This window comes from Cornus florida, unplaced genomic scaffold (assembly GCF_030987335.1).
Source record: "Cornus florida cultivar Cherokee Brave unplaced genomic scaffold, ASM3098733v1 CherokeeBrave_3.0.0_Hap2_Chr02, whole genome shotgun sequence".
In the NCBI taxonomy this organism is placed as follows: Eukaryota; Viridiplantae; Streptophyta; class Magnoliopsida; order Cornales; family Cornaceae; genus Cornus; species Cornus florida.
The window spans coordinates 51628466-51653084 of NW_026775572.1; the positions used below are offsets into that span (position 1 = coordinate 51628466).

At 37.0% G+C, this 24619-nt stretch overlaps 1 pseudogene; it reads right to left on the reverse strand.

Moving 5' to 3' along the window:
- Positions 1 to 6421: 6421 nt before the first annotated feature.
- On the reverse strand, positions 6422 to 6520 carry LOC132297936 (small nucleolar RNA R71; annotated as a pseudogene).
- Between the last annotated feature and the right edge of the window lie 18099 nt (positions 6521 to 24619).

Consider the following 24619-nt stretch of genomic DNA (forward strand, 5'->3'; position numbering starts at 1 on the left):
TTCATTATTCAATTAATCCTATCAAAATTACCTGAATAATTAAACAATCACATGCAAGATAAAAGTAAGTAAAGTTTAGAGATGACACTAGGACTTTTAGCAAGGAGACTCCGATTGGTAGAAGAGACCAATTGTTGTGGGAAAAATCTCTTGGGCTGTGTAGTTCAGAGCAAAACGATCCACTATATTTGAAACAAAGTACAATGAACTTTGACTCAGGCTCACACCCTATCGTTCTACAAAAAACCAATTGTTAACAATCTCTGGCTTTGTGACTTCCCGCTCAGCAACTCTCGACCCCAAGCTTACACTTGATCTCTGTAGAAGGATTATTGATAGATCAAACAACATTCCACGAATACTTTGACCCTTCCAAAGTGTGATCGCTTCACCCATTTTCTTTAGTTTTGAATTTGATGAAGAACGAATAGATGCAATATTCGTTGTAGATGCAATATTCAATAGAATTAAACACGATCAAGATTTAAATAACACCCTAAAATCACTCATGTGTATATACTGTGTATGTTCTTAAAAATCTCACAAAAAGGGTTTTAAAGAAATCAAAAGTTGAATGTATAAAGCCATACAAACCTAGATGAGAAAATATGTTTATATAGACTTTCAAAAACCTAGATATGCCTGGAAAAGAAGTGTAGAGACCGGTTCTTTTTCCTACTTTTATGGATTTTCTTTTTCCGTTATTGTAATTTCTGAGTTTGGGTTTTGTTCAATCGGGTCGTTTTGAGTGCTCGGGAATAGTTCCTAACACTTCCTAGTTTTGATATTTGTATCGCCCTTGTGATGACGGTGTCATTTTCTTCTCTTCTCTGGCGTCATCCTCTTTCTTTTATTTTTATTTTTTTACTTTATTTGTTTATTGTTTCTTTTCCCATAACCTTAGGGCTTTGGAACCCGTGTTAGGGTTTTGTGTTCGGATTCAATTTTTGACTTCACATGCATTCACACCATTTTATTTCCATGAAATGCGTATCTTTACTTTTGTAGAAAAGCATGCTACTTGTTTACTTTTCCCATAGGGGTATGGATGTATAATTTCTTCGGAATCATTTTCTTTTCTTGTGGTATTTTTCATAATTATCTTTTGGGATATTTTTGGTCTTAGGGACCATTTCGCAATTTATTTTAGAAGATATTTTGGGGAATGACCTTTTTACATTTTTTGAAAAGTGTGACAAGTGTCACACTCTCATTGGTCCACTTGTAGGCATTCCATTGGTGACACTTGGGAGCCTTGGATGATGACATGTAGAGGGTGAGGATTCACCCACTTGGTGGCCTAGGATTGGACCACTTGTTGGCTTTTGATGTGGACAAGTGTAGGGTTTGGATTAAGCCTTGGGAGGAGGCTTAGGATGGTGACAAGTGTAGGCCTTTCTGTGTGAGAGAGGTAGTGTAGAAATGTGTTTTATTGACTAACAAAGACCAATGTGAGTGGAGAAAATAGAGATTTTTAAGTCATTATCAAGCTTTCTTTCTTGCCTCCATTAGAGAAACCTTGAATCCCTAGCCTCCATTGTTGATTTTTGAAGCCTTTCCCCTCACCTTTTAGCTTAACATCCTAAACATAAAACCTTCCTCTCATCTTCCTTTAGAACACCTTTGCTTAGTTTTTCATTTAGCCTTTGGTTGCCTTGGATTCTAGAGATTCTTTTCTCGAGTGAGGTAGGGGTGTTTTCATGTTTATCACCTTAGTGTTTTAAGTGTTCTTGTATTGAATATAAATTATATGCATGTTTTCCTTTAGTTTTTAAAACTTGTATATAGTTACACCCTGCATGAAATTCAATTAAAACTTGAATTTGTTACAGACCTTGATTTAATCTTTAACATATATGAATGTGACTTCATTTGGTAGCATTTTGAAATCTAGAGATTTTAAGTATGTAATTTAAAAAATTTCATACTATTGTTTCCATTGATTTAATTGCATATTTGGGATCTTATTGATGTATAAATCATGGATTTAGTACTTGCTACATATTCACATAATTAGGTTTTAAGCATTGGTTATATTGTTGTTAAGTGTAATGAATCGCACAATGAAGATTTGATTTTGCTTATGCCATTGTGTGTGTAATGAATCGCACAATGAAGATTCGACATTTTGTATGCTATCGTCGTTGAGGACTTAGGGCATATATTGTGTGGTTTCCAGAAATTTAATTGTGCATGGTAGATGGTTAAGTACTTTGAGTATATGTGTATTTACTTTGTTGCACAATTTGTTGATTTTGGAAACTTGGAACATTGTTATATTGACAATGGTTAGAGTATGACTCTAATGCGGGAGATACGAGTTCTCCCCACATGTGCGCACTAGTGTAGTTCCCAGCGGGCTAGTAACCCAAAATAACTACTATTCGTGCGGTTTGATTTGGCGTAATGTCCAAGTATGTCCACATTTGTTTGATTTTGCATTTTCGTTTCCAAGTTGATAATATTGAGAATTTATAACTTGTTGCATTGTATTGGATATTCCAATATTGTTTCATTCCATTAAAATCGTGGTTTATGTTAAAATGTTCTAATGTGGCTTAAGGATGAACCTATAGTCACACTTTAAACTTAGGCGTTAGGTGGCATAAACCACATCGATCGGTTTATATTGATTTGTAAAACCGTTAAAACTTTACATTATATGCATGTTCATTTCCTACGAGAAACTTTGATTACTCACCCTAGTTATTTGGGATCTTTTTTAGGTAAGGAGACCTTATTTTGGGATGCACAACATCCCTAAGTTGGCTTGGTTCCATTGATGTACTTTTGTGTAATTTCACATACATGTAAGCAGCATGAACCACATCGATCGGTTTATATTGATTTGTAAAACCGTTAAAACTTTAGGTTATACGCATGTTCATTTCCTACAAGTAACTTTGATTACTCATCCTAGTTGTTTGGGATCTTTTTTAGGTAAGGAGACCATATTTTAGGATGCACAACATCCCTAAGTTGGCTTGGTTCCATTGATGTACTTTTGTTTAATTTCACATACATGCAAATGTTAGCATGCTTTGTTTTCTTTTGAAATTGTAATATAAGTTTGGTTTCAACATGTCGTTTTTACTTCGGAACATATAATGTGTACTTGAGTACACTCTTTGTGACTCTTTTAACATGTATGATATTTGGCTAAGGGCCAAATATCTTCTAGTTTTCACATATGCTTCTAGTTTTGTGTTTTACTTATGAAAACATTATACGATTTTGGAGGTCTGATAGGTGATATTTTGTATTTGGCATGTATTGAGGCCGTAGGCTATTGCAGCGTGTGTTAAAATGCATATTACGTTTTCGTGCATGTTCACTTTTGCACACAATGATGAGCGCTGAAAAGTGTGTATTTAAACCCCTTAAGTTTAGGTATTTTAGAACCTTTATCTATTTTATTTTACTGTTTTGTATTGATTTCGAGTTATTTTCATTTTCAGGTACTTATCCCTAAAATAAGCTAATTCAGCCAAATAAGAGCTTAATTGAAGCAATTCTGGGATGAATTAAAGAAAGGAGCAAAGTAGAGCAAAAGGAAACAAATGGTGGAATTTCAGCAACTTCGATCGGTCTCAAGAAAAGTTCGATCGATCCAATTTTCATCGATCTTAGCACTTCAAGATGGATCTGAGCCATGTTTGTCCCTGTTCAAAGATCTCAAAAGTTCGATCGATCCAACTTCCTTCTCCGATCGATCAAACATTCTTGTCTTTATCCAAATAATTGATTTTATCCAGTTGTACCACCCAACCAACCACTTTTGTCCTTTTTCCAAAAATATTTTTAAAATATCTCAGATTTATTTTTATCCAAAAAGGCGCCGCCGTTGAGGATCGATCCAGCTTCAGTTCGATAGATCTCAGCCATGTTCGATCGATCCAAGTCCAAGGTTTGATCGATCGAACTTCCTCCAGTGTGAAAAAGTTAAATTTCCAGCTCACAAAAAGTTGTCCTTTATCTAATCATTGGGGAATATTTGCTGTACGACCCCAGCTCATTTTGGGTGTTATTTGACCTACCTATATAAGGATAATGATTACTTTTTATAAGGGGGAGAGAATATCACATCATATTATATCATACCTTGTAGAACTCTTAGAGAGGAAACAAAGAAGAGGAGGAGGCTAGAGACACCATTAGAGGCTCTTCATCAACCAAGGAGCAGATTTCTTCCATAGAGCTTGCCCTTGAGGGTTAGAGGACATCATCCATGAGTGGCTAGACATCCTCTTGGGGCTAGAGTTAGCCCTAAGCATACTTTCTATTTCTTGATTTATGTATTTTTGAGGGGATTTGTATTGTGATTCATGTCTTGATATTTATATATATATAGATCTTGTTTATTCAATGATTTATGTGGTTTAATGCTTCCAATTGATCATTTCATTCTATTCATATGTCTATGTTTGCTAGAATAGATGTTTATGTGTTTGTCTCTATTTCTTGTGTTACTGATGCATGTTTATGTGTATTGATACTATAAATCTAAAGATTGTCAAGACATAGTGCTTAATGTCATGTTCTTGTGGTTTATTTGATGGTTCATACTCATTACTTGATGGATTATACCTCTTCCTTAGTTTAATTAGTTTAATTTCATGTCATTAGCTTAGTTGTAGAGTAGTTGTTAAATGGGAGGACAATCCATGCTTGTTGTTGATGTTCCATACTTATGAAAAGCAAGTAACATGTATCTCTAACCTTGTGATGTATTTGGATTGTGAGCTTAAAGAAATGATTAATGGCTTAATTTGATATGTTGTGCTATCTACCATGTTATTTAGACAATATATGCTTAATTTTTTATCCATGCTTGTTGAAACAACCACACACACACACTTTGTTGCAATACATGTTCTTACACTCATTAATCATTCATTAAAGGTGTAGAAAAGTTATGCGTAGTGGTGATCTCTAAACCCCAAGATCTCTCTCTCTTTTATTCTCTCTATTGCATTATTGTTTACCTTAGTTTAATTTGCATCTAGTTTAGTTCAACCAACCAACCACTATTTTGATCACTTGACCTACTAACCCTAATTTTGATCCCTCAACCTAGTACGACACTCAATCCTTTGGGACGATCCCTACTCACCCTAGCTATATTTTTAGTGAAAGGTAGTAGTGGCAATTTCTAAATGTAAAACTTGGCCACATTGCATAAGCATAAACTTTTGGGTTTGGAACGCGACAACCACCAAGTTTTTGGCGCCGTTGCAAGGGATTGATTGATTGGCAACGTCGTATTTGTGGAATCAATTAGGAATTAGTACTCTTTTGATTGTGTCTTTACTTTGTTTTTAAACTTTGTTACTTATTGTGTTTGTTATTGATTGACAAGGAGCATTGAGCTAGGAAGCAAGCAAAGGAGCTAAGCAAGCAAGGAAAAATGCTAAAAATTTAAAAATTTGCTAAGCTAAGCTATAAATTTGGAGTCGAAGTGCTAAAGGACCTTTGTGAGCTTTTCTTACTCAAACTCTTAGTTAAATCGTCAGCCTGCGTGGAGGTTACTATTTCAATTCTTAGATAAATCGTAAGTCCGCATGGAGGCAATTTACTTTTCTGGCATATTATTGTTAGAGCATGGGAGTATGAACATTGTATGTGGAGGAAGTTTGTTGATTATGGATTTGTTGTGAAGGTGAAGTGTTTGTTGTTATTGCTTGTTGTGTTGCATTGTGCATGCATGGTCGTAGATCATTGAGACCCACTCTTGTCCTTTTAAATTTTCATCTTGAATCCATTGTTCGAAACCCTAGGGGAAGAAGTAGTGCTAGTCAATCCATTTCATTAATGGAAGGACACAATAAGGACCATGTGGAGGACCTTGGTCACATAGACTAACAAGGCATCCTCCACCCTAATGTGCATCATGATAACATGTAAGTTCCATTAGGAATGCCTAGACCATATGTTCATCTACCACAACAACAAGGCCAAGTTCCATTGGGAATGCCAAGGCCAATCTATGCTCCACCACCTCCCATCATTCAAGGTAACCAAGGTGCCCATGTTACTCCTCCAATTGCTAATCCTCCCCTTGCTTTAAGAGATCACTATGTGCTTAATAAATATAATGCACCCACATGCATTCAATTGCCACCATTTAGAGCACACCACTATGAAATCAAGCCACAAATAATTCAAATGCTTCCTAACTATCATGGACTTCCAAGTGAAGACCTTACAAGCATTTGGATGAGTTTCTTGAAGTATGTTCCACCGTAAAATACACGGACATACCAGAAGAGATCTTAAGGCTTAAACTTTTTCCATTCACCCTTAAAGATAAGGCAAAATATTGGTTTAACAATCTTAGGCCTTTTTCAATAACTTCTTGGGCGTAAATGCAACAAGAGTTCTTGAAGAAGTACTATCCGGTTTCTAAGACCAGTGCCATGAGAACGTCAATTCGAGAATTTTCACATGGGGATGGAGAAACATTTTATGAGGCATGGGAACGCTTTAATGAATTGCTTAGGAAGTGTCCACATCATGACATGCCCAAATGGCAATTAGTTCAATATTTCTTTGAGAGCTTATCGGACAATTACAAAGGCATGGTTGATGCTTCTATGGGTGGCTCTTACATTGATAGGTATGAGGATGACGTGTGGCGTCTTTATGAGGGCATGAGTGAAAATTCTTTGCATCGTACTTTATCTTTGAAGAATGGTAGAAATTCTAGTGGTAGGAAGAGTGTTGGCTTACATCAAGTCGACCACTCCAATGAAATTGCCGCCGAAATGAAATCATTATCTCAAAGGTTTGATCAATTTTTGATCAACCAAAACTCGGCGAATCAAGTATCTTCCTTCCCTAACGATTCTCATCATGCATCTAATGAGACATGTATGACTTGTTCAAGTGTTTTACATTCTACTTCCAATTATCCCCATGGACATGTGCAAAGTGAGCATCATGAACAAACAAATGCTGTTTTTACCAATCAAGGGAGCAATCCTTATGGAAATTATTACAATCCTAGTTGGAGGAATCAACCGAATTTCTCTTGGAAAAACCAAGGGGAGGGCTCAACCCCTTCCCAAGGCGGTTTTCAAGGACAGTACATTCCACCTCCACTACAAGGCCAAGGTTCTCAAGGTTTTAGATCATCATATCAATCACAAGGAAACTAATTTTCAAATTCTCATTTTCCCAATCAACCATCATATTCCCAAGGAAATGTTAGAAGTCTCGCTTTCGAAGAGAAAGTTTTGACCCCTTTGGGCACTTTAGAGGTAAACGCACAATTAGTTCATTCTCACTCTCAATCCATTGCAAAGCTAGAAACCCAAGTAGGGCAAATAGCTAGCACTTTGAATACAAGAGAGAAGGGAAAAATGCCTTTGAATGCCCCAAAAAAGCAATAATATGTTGTGGAGACTCATTCCTTATCGGAAGGTCACACAATAGAGCATGTCAATGCGGTGACTACTTTGAGAAGTGGAAGGGTTGTGGACAACCAAGTGAGTGTGTCCAATGAAGAGAGTGAACCGGAGCAACCACAAGTTGACACCCATCCCGTTTCATATCATATTCCTCCTTCATTGCATGTGCATGACCATATAAATGAGAATGTGTTCAAAAGTGATTTTGAAAAGAAAGATTTGCAAAATGATTTGAAAACTTCTTGTGTTGAAGAGACTTCAAAGAAAAATTCTAAAAAGGTTTTTGAACCAAAAGCTCCGTTTCCGGATGCCTTAAAAGGATCCATTTCAAATGACAAGCAAAAGGCCAAAGTCAATGAAATCATGGACGTGTTTAGGCAAGTGAAAGTCAATCTTCCACTTTTGGATGCAATCAAGCAAATTCCGGCTTATGCCAAATTCTTGAAAGACTTGTGCACCTAAAAGAGGAAGAACAAAAGCTAAGCACCTAGAAAAGTGGTCTTAACTGAGCAAGTGAGCTCAATTTTGCAGCATAACACTTTCCCCAAGTTTAAGGACCCTGGTTCACCTACTACTTCATGCATCATTGGTGATCATATAATTAATCAGGCTCTTTTTGACCTAGGAGCAAGTGTTAATCTTCTTCCATACTCGGTTTATGTCAAATTAGGCTTAAGAGACTTAAAACTGATGTCGGTGGTTTTATAACTTGCCTACCGATCAATCAAAAAGCCTAGGGGTATCATCAAGGATGTCTTGATTAAGATTGATAAATTCTTTTTTCCCATCGATTTCGTTGTTATTGACACGGAACCGGTTCTAAATCCTAAGAGCCAAATTATTGTTATCCTTGGCCGTCCTTTATTGGCAACCACGAATGCCAACATCAATTGTGGGACGGGGATTATGAAGATCTCATTTGGCCACATGAAGGTAAAGTTGAATATTTTTAATCCAACCCCCAATTCATTTGACAAGCATGAAGAGATTAATGTTGTAGAAAAATGCCATGACCTTAAAAGTGAAGGAATTGAGCTTTTGTGTGAGACCAAAGTTTCAAACAGTCCATCTTCAACCTTGAAACCAAAGAAACTTGTTTCAAAATCCTGTTTTGAAAGGGCGTGGAAGCCCAAAGATTGCATTGACCAAGGACCGAAAATGTCTTTTAAGTTTAATCCAACAAGTTCCTTAAAGAACCATTTATTGGGTGGAGTTCAGAGCACTTATCACCCCATTGAGGAGGGTCTGCACTATAAGATGTTTGATCCGGGCTAAAAGAGCCCAACGTCTTGCTAGAGACGTTAAAGACTAGCACGACATTTCGTAGGGTGTCAAAACCCTATTCCTCCCTCATTTCTATCTTTAATTTTAATTCTTGCAAAGTCTAGATACTTGTTTTTGGTTCATATATATTGCTAGGAACTGTGATTAGGACTGCATGCACTTTTATGTTGAAATTGATCATTTTGCATAAGTTCGATCGATCTCAAATGAGAGTTCGATCGATCGAACTTCAACCTACATCCAACACTTAGAAAATTTTCGACCTGTATCCACTTGCATCCAAATCACCTCTCTGTCCCATCGTTCGAACTTGTTCTCAAATCGATCATAAGTCCTTAGATCGATCCAAACTTCAATTTCGATCAATCTTGAGTTCCAACACTTAGAAAAATTTCTGAACCCAAAGCCTGCATATTTTTAGCTCTCTGTCAGATCGATCGAACATTTTGTTTAGATCGATCTCTATTCCTCATCTTATTATCTTTGACTTTGTTTGATTTTTTAATTTTAAAATTCCAAAAATATTTTTATTTTATTTTATTTTATTTTCCAAAAATTCCAAAAAGATTTTATTTTATTTTAATTCTTCAAAAAATCCAAAATTTTTTATTTTCAATTTTTAATTTTTAGTTTTAAATTAATTTTTTTTTTTAATTTAAAAAAAAAAAAATTTTAAAAATTTTAAAAAAATTTCAATGAGAGATTATTTCAGTTCGATCGATCTGAGGTTGCAGTTCGATCGATGGAACTGGTTCGGGGAAGTTTTTAAAAATGATACTGAGGGTTTCAAAATCGATTTCACAGATCGATCTAACCCTCTCGAAACCCCATTCCTCTCATCCCTGCTGCACCCATTTTCCCCATCTCCGGCGAGATCCAAACGTCGATTCTCTCTCTCTCCTCTCGGATCTCCATCTCATCTTCATCTCATCTCATCCTTCGATTTTGGTAAGATCCGAGACTTCTCTTGTATTCAAGCTTGGATTTGCTTCATACATGCTTTAAATGTTAGATCCATGCTATTTTGATGATGAAACTCTCCATTGATGAAGCTTTGACTCCCTTTGTATATATATGTATATATGCGTATATATATTTTGTTAGATTTCTAAGTTTCGATTTGATTTTGGGAGTATGGGCCTTCTTAGGTGATTAGGATTGATGATTTGTGTATTGATGGGCCCACGACTATGTTCGTGAAGGCCCTATGCCATCCACGTCACAGATCTGTGACTGTCCACGTTCTTCGCAGGGTTCGATCGATCGAATATATTTCTCAAATCGATCGAGTGAGATGGATCGAACTTAGTTACTTAATTTCTCAGATCGATCATGAGAGATCGATCTCATATTTTTTGTGATCGATCGAACTTCATAGATTGCATATACACATTCCATGCATCTTATCTTGTGTCCATGCTATCTTATTCATGCCCAATGCTTGTGATTTTCTACATTGGATGCATTTTACACTTATACTGCTTAGCATGTTCATACCTTGTCACTTCCATAGATTCATGTCATTTATCTGTTTTGTCTATCTTACTTGACATACATGATTCTATTTTGTGCCTTAAACTTTTTATTCTGGCACTGACTTCCCTTACAAGTTTTCAATTATTTTACAGGCCATGGCTCGGGTCAAGACTGTAGCTCGCAGACATTATCACCGCCGAGGCAGGTAGACTTTTGATGATGAGGCCTGTCCATCTCATGCCCAGGACCCCATATAGGAGGAACCAGCTGAGCCCACACAGTCACCTCATTCCGATAGCAGATTACATTCTAATGCTGGCGCATCTCCTTCACACGGTGATGCTGAGGCTGAGCACATACCATCTCCACCACCACAGCCAGCCCAGGAGTTAGACCAGCCATTACGCAGATACTCATGCCTTCCAGTGGCGCACGAGTTAGTCTTCGATACATATTTCTTCTCCCGATCGGTGCTTACCTGATCAGTTTGTGATGATATACTACGGAGGGGCCTTGTAGCCATTCTTGCCCCTGTCACATACCCGGTGTACCCGAGGCTAGTACGACTATTCTTCCAGAACCTCTGGCCTGCCCCGTGTAACACGGCGGAGCTGAGGACCTCCATTGATGGCCATCTGATTTCTATCACTGTGGACACATTATCCAGATCGTGCCATTGTCCACATGACTGCCCTCCAGAGCTACAGGAGACATATCTCAGGCTATACAGGCCTTCATATGCAAATATGGCCGTTCTTCTCATAAGTCATTTTGCCGATGGCAAGACCTTTGCCACCCGCACCTATTTGCCAGATGAGTTGTGGTTCTTTGACTCAGTCTTGTTCCACAACGTCTTCATGTCCGGCCAAAAGATTCAGCGGAGAGGCGACTACTTGACAGCTCTGTACGCTTTCTATACAGGGCATTGGCTGTTTATCCCTGTGCTTATCTGGAGCATGATGAGGAAGCTCTATGATGAACATATTAGCAAGAAGAGGCCCAAAAGGGCTAAGTCTCTCCCATTTGGCCACCTCATCACCCAGATCTTGCTAGACCAGCGCTATCCTTTCCATCCATGGGAACACCCTGAGAGAGGATCTTGTCACTTCCTGAAGAAGGACTGGGATAAGAGCTACAATGCTATTATCAAGAGACTACAGGAGGATGCAGCAGAGGCGGCGGAGGAGCTAGAGGCTGAGGAGGTAGTAGCAGCAGCAGACCTGGTAGCGGACGACGCAATAATCGATCCGGCTGCCGTACATATGGATATTGATTTGGAACAGCCTGCCGAGGACACAGAGCAGCACTCCCCAGCTGGGTCACCCATTCATGATGAGGAGCAGGCTCAGGATCATTATTCTTCCGATCCAACCACACCTGAGGCTCCAGCACAGACACTCGGCTTTGGAGGATGCTGTTGTATCTATCCGCTCAGAGACTGTTGCCCTCAGAGCTGACATTGCTTCCCTCCGCACGGATGTCATGGCCGTATTTCGTGATCTATCCCGAGACATCCGCAGAGCGTGACCTGCCTGACCTACCTCTTCTTCCTGATCTCTCAATCCCTTTCCTCCTGTTATTTTATATATCTGTGATCTCATCATGTTTTTGATACTGTTATACTATTATTGCAGGCGTGTCTGTCGGCTCTGATATTGGATGTACTATACTTTATTTATATATGTTTTCAATATGGATGTCATAAATTTATATTCTTATTGTTATTTGTTTGACTCCATCAGGTGCATCTCAGTGACTTCAGTAAGAGAAAGTACTACCCAAAATTTTCATGACCACCCATATACCTCTCTCTATTTTCAGTTGCTATCCCATTTACACTTGCATAACCACTGTGCACTGTTATTATCCCTTTTGTTATCTGATGAGTTTATTTAAATGCTAAATTTCAGGACCACAGTTAATCCCAAGTTTGGGGGGGCTATGCCACCCACTTTGGATACTTCTGTCCCAGCCATTCTTTGCCTTCATTGCATTTGTATACTATTTCCTTTTGTTCTCTTTGCACATTGAGGACACTGTGCCATTTAAGTTTGGGGGTAATGGTGCTTTGCAGTGTTTGTTTTTAAATTTCAAAATTTTGAGTATGTCTTGTGTATTTGAGAGATTTTCTATGATTGGTCCATGATTAGCTATGATTTTGATCTTTTGAGGACTATATTACTTAGAATTTAAAAATTGCATGACTTGAGAGTTCAATACTCCTTGTATGCCTTGTGGATGCCATTTAGGAGTAAATTTTTCGAAAAATTGATATCTTGCTTACACTTGTGGTTCACATCATCTTGATTTTGTGATTGTTTTGAGATTCATTCTAGGATTCTACACTAGCACAGACGCACAGAAGCATTCATTTGTTGATTATTGAATTGGTTATATCCCAATTGGGCTAGTAGTGCATTGAAAGTTTTCATTCTTGATAAAGGTGGATAACAACCCCTTTTCACTAAGTAGCCGGGATTCTAGCCTCATCAAGCACTGAACTTCTTGCGCCGAAAGGTGAAGGGCCCAAACTCTATGTTAATAATTTAATCCTATTAAAAAAAGAAAAAAAAGAAAAAAAAGAAAAGTTGCAAAAGCAATAAAAAGTGAGGACTTCTCCCAAAAGGTGAGAAGTGGGAAATGATTAGATGGAGGTTGTCTTGATTTGTAGCCTAGTTAATTTGAGCTTGCAAGTCCGTAGGGGTGTTTGAACACCTAATGTCCTAAAGCCATCTGGTTTGGGAGTCATTGACCTAACGCTCGACCTCATGAATCGCTAGAAAGCTTAATAGATCAACACATTGTACCATGCTTCCATCTTTAATCCTATAAAAAAAAAAAAAAAAAAATCGAGTGAAAAGAATAAGCGCACCTAGAACAATAAAGCTTTAATAAAAGGTCCACTCTTTGTCTTGATGATCAGTACTACATTTGTGTGTTAGTTTGAGGGTAAGGATGTGATCATTTCTTTAGTTGGCTAAGATAGCAACATATTTGATGCCGGTCCACTCAAAAAGGATTCTAGAGTTGTTTTGATTTGCATGATCATTTTCTTGATGTGTGGAAGACCATACTTACTTGCTTGATGTTGAGATTTTGGGAGATTACTTAGAAATGTTTGAAAAATTGCATACTTGAGGTAGTTTTCTCCCAATGCTTGTTTGCAATATTGGTGCCTCTTTTGAAAAAATGAGCTTAATGTTTGTGGGTATCATTTATGGAAACCCTCACGAGACTTCACTTGTCCACTAGGGGTAACTAAGGGTTTTAAAAGGCTTGTTGCATATGCTAAGTACAATCGTGTTCCCTACGAAAGTGGTATTATCCATTTATTACTTTCTAATTCATAGTTAATTAGTTGTTCATTTCATTCCTTTATTTGTAGTTCATTGCTAGGGACTAGCAATATTTAAGTTTGGGGGTGTGATGAGCGCTAATAAGTGCGTATTTAAACCCCTTAAGCTTAGGTATTCTAGAACCTTTATCTATCTTATTTTACCGTTTTGTATTGATTTTGAGTTATTTCCATTTTCAGGTACTTATCCCCAAAATAAGCTGACTCAGCCAAATAAGAGCTTAATTGAAGCAATTCTGTGATGAATCAAAGAAAGAAGCAAAGTAGAGCAAAAGGAAGCAAAGGGTGGAATTTCAGCAACTTCGATTAATCTCAAGAAAAGTTCGATTGATCCAACTTTCATCGATCTCAGCACTTCAAGATGGATCTGAGCCATGTTTGTCCCTGTTCAAAGATCTCAAAAGTTCGATCGATCCAACTTCTTTCTCCGATCGATCGAACATTCTTGTCCTTATCCAAATGATTGATCTTATCCAGTTGTACCACCCTACCAACCACTTTTGTCCTTTTCCCAAATATATCTTCAAAATATCTCAGATTTGTTTTTATCCAAAAAGGCGCCGCCATTGAGGATCGATCCAGCTTCAGTTCGATAGATCTCAGCCATGTTCGATCGATCCAAGTCCAACATTCAATTGATCAACTTCCTCCAGTGTGAAAAAGTTAAATTTTAAGCTCACAAAAAGTTGTCATTTATCCAATCACTGGGGAATATTTGTTGTACCACCCCAGCTCATTTTAGGTGTCTTTTGACCTACCTATATAAGGATAAGGATTACTTTTTACAAGGGGGAGAGAATATCACATCATATTATATCATACCTTGTAAGACTCTTAGAGAGGAAGCAAAGAAGAGGAGGAGGCTAGAGATCGATCCAAGTCCAACGTTCGATTGATCTCATTTGATTTATTGTAAGTTAAATTCATTTCACTTAGGGTAAAATGACCATTTTACCTTGGTCTTTCTCTTGTTGCGTTTTGAAACCCTAGCTTCCGCATTTGCTTCTATTGAGTCTTGGGACTCCTCAGGAAGCCACCTTGGTATCTTAGAGGTGATGTACATCTTTCGCTTCCGCATTTGGGTCAGTTTTGGTCACTCGCTGACGCACCGGATTTTGTAAAACTTGGGCTATCACAAGAAGTTAAATTCGTGTATAGGTATTTTGGAAAGAAATCTATAACAAATAGGAAGTATAAATAGATCTGGAAACTAAGTTACCAAAACTATCTCAAAACTTAGAACCGGTTCAGGGAGGTTGAACCGATTCAAATTGGCCAGTGTTGAAAAATTTGAAGTCTTAAATCTTGAACCGGTTCAGCTGTATGGAACCAGTTCAAGTTGACTAGATTTTAACAGAAAGTTGACACTTAGAAAATTTTGTAGTTTTTGAAAAACAACTCATGCATGCAAGTGTCCTAATCTTCTAACTCAACTTCCTGAAGTGTTGTTCTTACATTTTCGTTGATTTTAAGGTATCAAATACAAACAACTCTTTAATTCACAACAGATCTCGATCTTGAATTTTAAACTTGAAAATACAACTTGATTGGACTTGTTTTGACACAGAAATTAGCCAATTACAAAATATATCTTACAATCTCCCCCTTTGGCAATTTCTTGAAAAACCCTAAAAACAAATGTAATCTACCCAAGCAAAAAAAGAAAATTACAATTTGTTAAAAAAATAAACGAATTTTCCTCTTGAATATCTTCTCTTCTCTTGATTTTTAATTGATGAAAGTTCACCTACTTTTTTACTGATTTTCTGCACAATGATTAAACAAAACTACCAGTGAAAGTTTAATATATAAAAAATATAAACTCTCCCTGAATTGATCATTCATATATATCTATCTCCCCATTTTTGGAACAAATTGACAAAGAGAAATAATGATAGAGGAGACAAAAGATCAAGGCATTAAGATAAAACAAGTCATTAAGATCAAAAAGAAAGTTTAGAATAATTACTGTGTCACCCTAAAATATGATGCATAAGATGATATGAATATGTAAATACACATCATGTGCAAAAATAAAATCCAAAAAATAAATGATAGTCAATACAGGCAATCAATCATCAAAATCATCCCCATCAAAAGGAACAGTAGTGGTCAGTACATCATCATCATCATCATTACTCCCATCCTCCTCCTCATCATCCTCATCTCTCATAGATGTCTCTGGAGGTGCAGGTCTATAGACATCTTCTATAGAGCCACCAGACTGTTGTATCCAAAGCATCTTCACCTCTACCTTGAGATCTCGTATCTCATCCATGATCCTTTCAAATAAGGTATTATGATTCTAAATCAGTGATGAGTACATCAAGTTAGCATCATCCCTAGAGAAATTCCCTTTTAAAGAAAATAGCTTATTAGAATCTGGAATTTGATATGATATTTCATCATAGCCTCTTTGTGCCCTTCTTGCATTTTCCCTAGCAGTCTTAGATTTGTTTAGTGCATGGAGATCCAACTCAGTCATGATGTTCTGATGATAAACTCCGGGAGGAATCAAGATTTTATTCTTCTTATAAAATCCCATAATTACCATTAGAAAGGGAGAATAATTTTTTCAAGAATTTTTCTTGCAATGACCTTTCATTAATTGCACAATAGATGATGCAATATAAATTTATGCCCCTTTTGCAAGAAGAATTTGAGCTAATTCTAAAGTAATTTCGTCTTTTTTTCTAAAATATCCCAGGTTAGCCATGGCAAACAAATTCAAGAATGCCACTTTATCTGTAAGATAATGAGATGGAATGTAATGATCATACCTTGGAGATCCCGGAACACAAAGAGCGTCATGAATTTATAGCAATTTTGGACTTGGACCTTCGAGTGGTAAGACATATCCTGTACTACTAACTCTCTTAGGAACTCCCAAAATAGAACAAATATCATCTTCAAGGACTAGATAGTCTGTGCCAAAGATTGACACTTGAAAATAACCATTATAGAATTTTCGGATGTTGGAATAGAAATAATGAACTATATCCAATGAGAAACCTGATAAGCGCTTAAAAGTGCGTATTTAAACCCCTTAAGCTTGAATGTTCTAGGACCTTATTCTATCTTATTTTCCCATTTTAGTCTAATTTCATATTATTTCCCTTTGCAGGCACTTATTCCCAAAATAAGTCAATTCAACTGAATTAGAGCATTAAAAGAAGAAATTTCAAGCTTAGTGGAAGAAAGGAGCAAAGTGGAAGTAAAAAGGTGAAAAAGAATTCTTCAATCGATCGAACTAAGATATGATCGATCACACTGTGATCGTTCCAACCATGCCATGATAGATCAAGCCTTTTGTCATTATCCTCAGAAAAATTTCCCTTTCGATCGATCCAACATTTTTTTCGATAGATCGAATCCTTTTGATCTTATCCTCACCTACCACTTTTGTCCTTTTCCTAAAAATATCTTAGCCTTGTCCTTATCCAAAAAGTACGCAGCCATAGTTCGATCGATCCGAGCAACCTTATGATCAATCAAATTGCCTCAAATTGCGTAAAAAATAGAGTTCAAGCCAAATTAAAGGTGTGCTCATGGTGCAATCATTTGGAGGTCCTAGTGCACAGGTCTGACCATTGGGTGTGACATTTGAGCTACCTATATAAGGATTTTAGGCTATTTTTAGAAAAGAATTATTGGGAGGCTAGAGACTTGGCTAGAGATTAGAGAGAGAAACACTCAATTTGGGAAAGTTCTTCCACTCATCTAGGGTTTCTACCAAGAACACAGGAGGAGGAGGATGCTTTCTACCATGGAGATAGCCCTTGAGGGTTGGATAACAACATCAATGAGTGGCTAAACCATTCTCTTGGGGCTAGAGATAGCCCTAAGCATGCCTCATAGACTTTAATGTTTTGTAATTAATGGGGATTTATGTTGTAATTCTTGTCTTGACATCTTATATATATAAATCTTGTTTCTACAATGATTTGTGTAGTTTAATACTTCCAATTGATCATTTAATTCTATCCATATGTCTATATATGCTAGAACGAATGTTCATGTGTTTATCTCTAGATTTTGTGACATTGATGCATGTCTATGTGTGTTGATATTATGAATCTAGTGATGGTCAATGCATGGTGCTGAAATAGATTACTCTTGTAGTTTGTTTGATGGTTCATACTTATTTCTTGATGGATTATGCCACCTCCTTAGTTTAATTAGTTTAATTTTTATGTCACTAGCTTAGTTGTAGTATAATTGCCCTACTTTCTTAGATAGGTGGATAATCCATTCTTATTGTTTGATGGTCCATGCTTATGAATGCAAGTAGTATATTTCTCTAATTTATTGAGTGTGCATTAATTGTGGACTTATGGAAGGATTAATGGCTTAATTTGATATGTTGTGCTATTCACTAGATTGACTAGATAATGTATGCCTACTTGGTCATCCATGTTTGATATTTCAATTAATGGCACACACTTTCGTTTACAACACACAATCATCCTAATCCATCAAATATTGAATGTCCAGTGATGAGCCCTGAAAAGTGCGTATTTAAACCCCTTAAGCTTAGGCGTTCTAGTAGCTTTATCTATCTTACTTTACCGTTTTAGATTGATTTTGTATTATTTCCTTTTTCAGGCACTTATCCCGAAAATAAGCTAACTCAGCCAAATAAGAGCTTAATTGAAGCAATTTTGGGATTAAATAAAGAAAGGAGCAAAGTGGAGAAAGAAGGAAGCAAATGAAGCCAAAGGTGACAAGCAGCAAAGTTCGATCGATCCAAATTCAAGGTTCGATCTATCTCAGCACTTCAAGATAGATCCAAACCTTGACCCAAAAGCATAAAGTTCCAAAAGTTCGATTGATCTAACACCATCCTTCGATCGATCGAACACTTTTGTCCTTATTCAAATGATTGATCCTATCCACAGCTGTACCACCTATTAACCACTTTTGTCCTTTTCCCATAAATATCTCCCATAAATATCTCGGATTTGTCTTTTTCCAAAAAGCTGAGCAAGTTGGATCGATCCAGCCTAAGTTCGATTTATCTCACTTACTTTCGATCGATCCAAGTTCAAGGTTCGATCGATCGAACTTCCTCCAGTGCGAAAAAGTTAAAATTCCACCTCATTGAAAGTTGTCCTTTATCCAATCATTAGGGAATATTGTGTGCATGACCCCAGCTCATTTTGGGTGTCATTTTAACCTACTTATATAAGGATACGGATTGCTTTTTACAAAAAGAGCCAAACATTATTTTCATATCATCTCTTGCAGAGCAAGCTTAGAGGAGGAGGAGGCTAGAGACACTATTAGAGTTCTTCATCAACAAGGAGCAGATTTCAACCATGGAATTAGTCCTTGAGGGTTGGAGCATCATCACCATGAGTGGATAGACATCCTCTTGGGGCTAGAGTTAGCCCCAATCATGCTTTATATATCTTAATCTTGTGTATTATTGAGGGATTAGTGTTGTAATTGATGTTTTGACACTTTGATATTTATAGATCTTGCTTATTCAATGATTTATGTGGTTTAATGCTTCCAATTGATCATTTCATTCTATCCATATGTCTATGTATACTAGAATAGATGTTTATATGCTTGTCTCTAGATTTTATGTTATTGATGCATGTCTATGTGTATTGATGCTATAGATTTAGAGATTGTCAAAACATAGTGCTTAAAGGAATGCTCTTGTGATTCTCTTGATGGTTCATGTTTACACCTTGATGGATTATATCTCTCCCCTAGTTTATTTTCATGCTAGTAGAGTAGATGTAGTGTAGTGTTAAATGGGAGGACAATCTATGCTTGTTGCTTGATGATCCAAGCTTTTGAATACAATTAGCATATGTCTTTATCCTTGTGTTGTATTTGGATTGTAAGCTTAATGAAAGGATTAATGACTTGTTTTGATTTATTGTACCTTTCACATGTTGTTTAGATAATATATGCTTCATTGCTTAGATATATTGTGCCTTTCACATGATGTTTAGACAATACATGCTTAACTAGTCATCCTTGCTTGTTGAATCAACCAAACACACACACCAATATTGCAACACACCATTTGCCCTCATTAATCACTTGTCAATGATATAGAAATGCATTGCTTGGTGGTGATCTCTAAACCCCAAGATCTCTCTCTCTTACTTACTCTTAATTGCATTCTTTTGCTATCACTTAATTTAATTTAGTTGCTCTTTAATCAACCAACCAACCAATTGTTTGATCACTTGACCTACTAGCCCTAATTGTGATTCTACGACATTGCTCGATCCTCATAATCCCTTGGGACGATCCCTTCTCACTCATACTATATAGTATAGGTGTTAAGCGGTTTATAAATTTAAGTATGATGCCCACTTGACACTAATCTCCAAGCTCAAATGTTGTGCATTATTTTGTGCACACGTTCGGGTCGCATTATAGTTTTTGGCGTCGTTGCCGGGGATTTGTTGATTAGATTTCGCAACATTAGATTTGTTGAATTGATTAGGATTAGTACTCTTTTGATCGTGTCTTTACTTTCTTTATTTTTATTTTTCTTGTTGGTTACTTATTGTGTTGATTATTCAACTAGGTGCATTGTTGGAGAGGAAGCAAGCAAAGGAGCCATCAAGCATTTAATTCAAGCAAGCGAAGAAAGCAAAAGGCTAAAAATTCTAAAATTGCTAAGCTAAGCTTTAAAATTTGGAGTTGAAGTGCAAAAGGACCTTTGTGAGAATTTCTTTACTCAATCCCTTAGTTAAATCGTCGGCCCGCGTGGAGGCTTATTTTTAATTGTCTTGCATCATTATTGTTAAAGTATGGGAGTATGAATTAAATGTTTGTGGAAGAAGTCTAATTGCATTGTTGTGAAGGCATATTGTTTGTCATTCTTTGTGTTTGTTGTGTTTTGCATTGTGCATGCATGGACGTCGTTCATTGAGACCAACTCTTGTCCCTCTTGATTTGCACCTTGAATCTATCATTAGAAATCCTAGGGGAAGAGGAAGTTCAAATAGAGCCAATCTTTCAATGGATGACCATAATGATAATCATGTTGAGGACATTGGTCACATAGACCAACAAGGTATCCTTCATCCCAATGTGCACAATGAGAACATACAAGTACCATAAGTCATGCCTAGGCCATTCATTCACCAACCACCACGACAACAAGGCCAAGTTCCATATGGAATGCCAAGGCCAATGTATGCTCCACAACCTCCCATCAACAATCAAAGAATTCAAAACCAAGGTGTTCATGTTGCACCTCAAGTAGCTAATCCACCTCTTGCTTTAAGAGACCATTATGTGCTTAATGAGTATAATGCACCTACATGCATCCAATTGCCTCTATTTAGAGCACATCATTATGAAATTAAGCCACAAACCGTTCAAATGCTTCCTAACTATCATTGACTTCCAAGTGAAGAACCTTATAAGCATTTGGATGAGTTTCTTGAAGTATGTACCACCGTAAAATATACGGACATGCCGGAAGAAGTTTTAAGACTCAAACTTTTTCCATTCACCTTAAAAGATAAGGCAAAGTATTGGTTTAACAATCTTAGGCCTTTTTCAAACACTTCTTGGGCAGATATGCAACAAGAGTTCTTGAAGAAGTATTATCCGGTTTGTAAGACCAATGCCATGAGAACCTCAATTCGAGAGTTTTCACATGGAGATGGAGAAACGTTTCATGAGGCATGGGAACGCTCAATGAATTGCTTAGGAAGTGTCCACATCATGACATACCCAAATGGCAATTAGTTCAATACTTCTTTGAGAGCTTATCGGACAACTATAAGGGTATGGTTGATGGTTCCATGGGTGGCTCATACATTGATAGGCATGAGGATGACGTATGGCGTCTCTATGAAAGCATGAGTGAAAATTCTTTGTATAGAACACTATCATCCAAGAATGGAAGAAATTCACAAGATAGGAAGAGTGTTGGCTTACATCAAGTCGACCATTCAAATGAAATAGCCGCTGAAATGAAGTCTTTATCTCAAAGGTTTGATCAATTTTTGATTAACCAAAACTCGGCGAACCAAGTATCTTCCTTCCCTAACCATTCTCATCGTGTATCAAATAAAACATGTATGACTTGTTCTAGTGTTCTTCATTCTACTTCTCATTGTCCTCACAGACAAGTGCAAATTGAACCTAATGAATAAGTCAATGCGGCTTTTATGAACCAAGGGAATAATCCTTATGGTACTCATTACAATCCAAGTTGGAGGAATCATCCGAATTTCTTTTAGAAAAACCAAGGAGAGGGCTCAAACCCTTCCCAAGGCGGTTTTCAAGGGAAGTACATTCCATCTCCACTTCAAAACCAAGGATCCCACGGTTATAGACCTTATCAATCACAAAGGGAATCAATTTGCTAATTCTCATTTTCCCAACCAATCTTATTCCCAAGGTAATACTAGAAGTCCCGCCTTTGAAGAGAAAGTTTTGAATGCTTTGGGCACTTTAGAGGCTAACACTCAATTGCTTCATTCTCACTCTCAATCTATTGCAAAGCTAGAAACCCAAGTAGGGCAAATAGCAAGCACTCTCAATGCAAGAGAGAAGGGAAAGATGCCTATAAATGCCCCACCTAAGCAACAATGTGTTATGGAAACCCATTCCTCATCGGAAGGCCACACCATTGAACATGTTAATACGGTGACTACCTTGCGGAGTGGTAGGATTGTGGACAATCAAGTTGGAATGCCTAATGAAGAGAGTGAACCGGTGCAACCTCAAGTTGTCACCCGTCCCGTTTCACATCCCATTCCTTCTTCATTGCATATACATGACCTTGTGAATGAGAAAGTCTTGAAAGATGTGTTTGAAAAAGAAATTTTGAAAAATGATGTTGAAAAGGTTTTGTTGAAAAAATGATTTGAAAACTTCTTGTGTTGAAGAAAGTTCAAAAGAAAATTTTGAAAAAAGGTTTGAACCAAGGTTCCATTTTTGGATGCCTTAAAAGGATCCATTTCAAAAAACAAGCAAAAGGCAAAAACCAATGAAATCATGGAAATGTTTAGGCAAGTGAAAGTTAATCTTCCACTATTGGATGCAATCAAGCAAATTCCGGCTTATGCCAAATTCTTGAAAGACTTGTGTACCAAAAAGCGAAAGAACAAGAGCCAAGCACCAAGAAAAGTGCTTTTGATCGAGCAAGTAAGCTCAATTTTATAACATAACACTCTTCCAAAGTTTAAGGACTTCGGTTCACCCACTACATCATGCATTATTGGTGATCATATCATTAATCAGGTGCTTCTTGACTTAGGAGCAAGTGTTAAACTTGTTCCATACTCGGTTTATGTCAAATTGGGCCTAGGTGAATTGAAACCGACGTCGGTAGTTTTGTAACTTGCCGACTGATCCATTAAGAAGCCTAGGGGTATAATTGAGGATGTTTTGATAAAGATTGACAAATTATTCTTCCCGGTTGATTTCGTTGTCATAGACACGGAGCCGATTCCTAATCCTAAGAGCCAAATTCCTGTTATCCATGGTCGTCCTTTCTTGGCAACCGCTAATGTCAACATCAATTGTAGGACGGGGATAATGAAGATCTCATTTGGCCACATGAAGGTGAAGTTGAATATCTTTAATCCCACATCCAATTCATTTGACAAATATGAAGGAGAAGTTAATGTTGTAGATGAATGTCATGATCTTCAATGTCAAGGAAATGAGCTTTTGTGTAAAACCAAAACTTCCAAAGGATCATCTTCAACCTTGCATTCTAAAAGTCTTGTTTCAAACTCTTGCTTTGAAAGGGCATGGAAGCCCAAAGGTTGTGATTGCATAGACAAGGGACCAAAGATTTCTTTTGAGCTTAATCCAACAAGTTCTTCAAAGAACCATTTGTTGGGTGGAGTTCAAAGCATCTATCACCCCAACAAGGAGAAGATGCATTATAAGATCTTTAATCCGGGCTAAAAGAGCCCATTGTCTTGCTAGAGACGTTAAAGACTAGCAAAAGTATTCGTAGGGTGTCAAAACCCTATTCCTCCCCTATTTCTATCTTTCATTCATTTCATGCGAAGTCTAGATACTTGTTTTTGGTTCATATGCATTTCAAGGAACTTTGGTGAGGATTACATAAGCTTTCATGTCATTATTGAGCATTCTGCATAGTTCGATCGATCTTAAACTTGAGTTCGATCGATCGAACTCCATTCTGCATCCAACACTTAGAAAATTTTTTGACCTGCAGAAACCTGCATCCGAATCACCTCTCTGTCCCATCGTTTGAACTAACTTTTAGATCGATCAAGAGACCTTTGATCGATCCAACTTCCAAGTTCGATCGATCTCATGACTCAACACTTAGAAAAATTTTGAGCCTGCATCAACCTGTATATTTCAGCTCTCTGTCTGATCGTTCGAAACATTCCAAGATCGATCTGAAAGTTCTTCGATCGATCTAACTTCCCAGTTCGATCAATCTCATGTTTCAACACTTAGCCAATTTTCTGAGCCAAAAACCTACATATTTTTGCTCTCTGTCTTATCGAACTCTTGTTTCAATCGATCTCAATCTTCATTTCATTATTTTGACTTTGTTTTGACTTTTCAAATTTCCAAAAATCCAAAAATATTTGCATTTGTATTTCATTCTATTTTTATTTTATTTTATTTTATTTTTCAAAAAGTTTTCAAAAATTCAAAAATATTCTATTTTAATTAATTTTTAATTATTAGTGTTTATTCAATTTAATTTAATTAAAAAAAACTAAAAAATATTTTATTTTATTTTCCAATTTTTAATTTTAATCCCAATTTTTAATTTTCATTTTGCAATTTTCAAAAAAATTTCAAAAAAAAAAAAAAAAAAAAAACTTTGAAGAGAGTTCATTAAAGTTCGATCGATCACAGTTGAGTTCGATCGATCGATCTCTGTCGGGAATGTTTTTAAAAATAGACCCGAGGGTTTGCAAGATCGATTACAAAGATCGATCTAACACACCCTCATCCTCAAAACCTTAACGTCTCTTCGTCGCCGTCACTGTCCAACCACTTCACCATCTCCTGCGAAGCTTTCCGGCGAGTTTCCAAGCTTCACATGTCTCTCTCATCTCGGATTCCATCTTTCCTTCTTCGCATCCACTTCTCTCACTCGTTC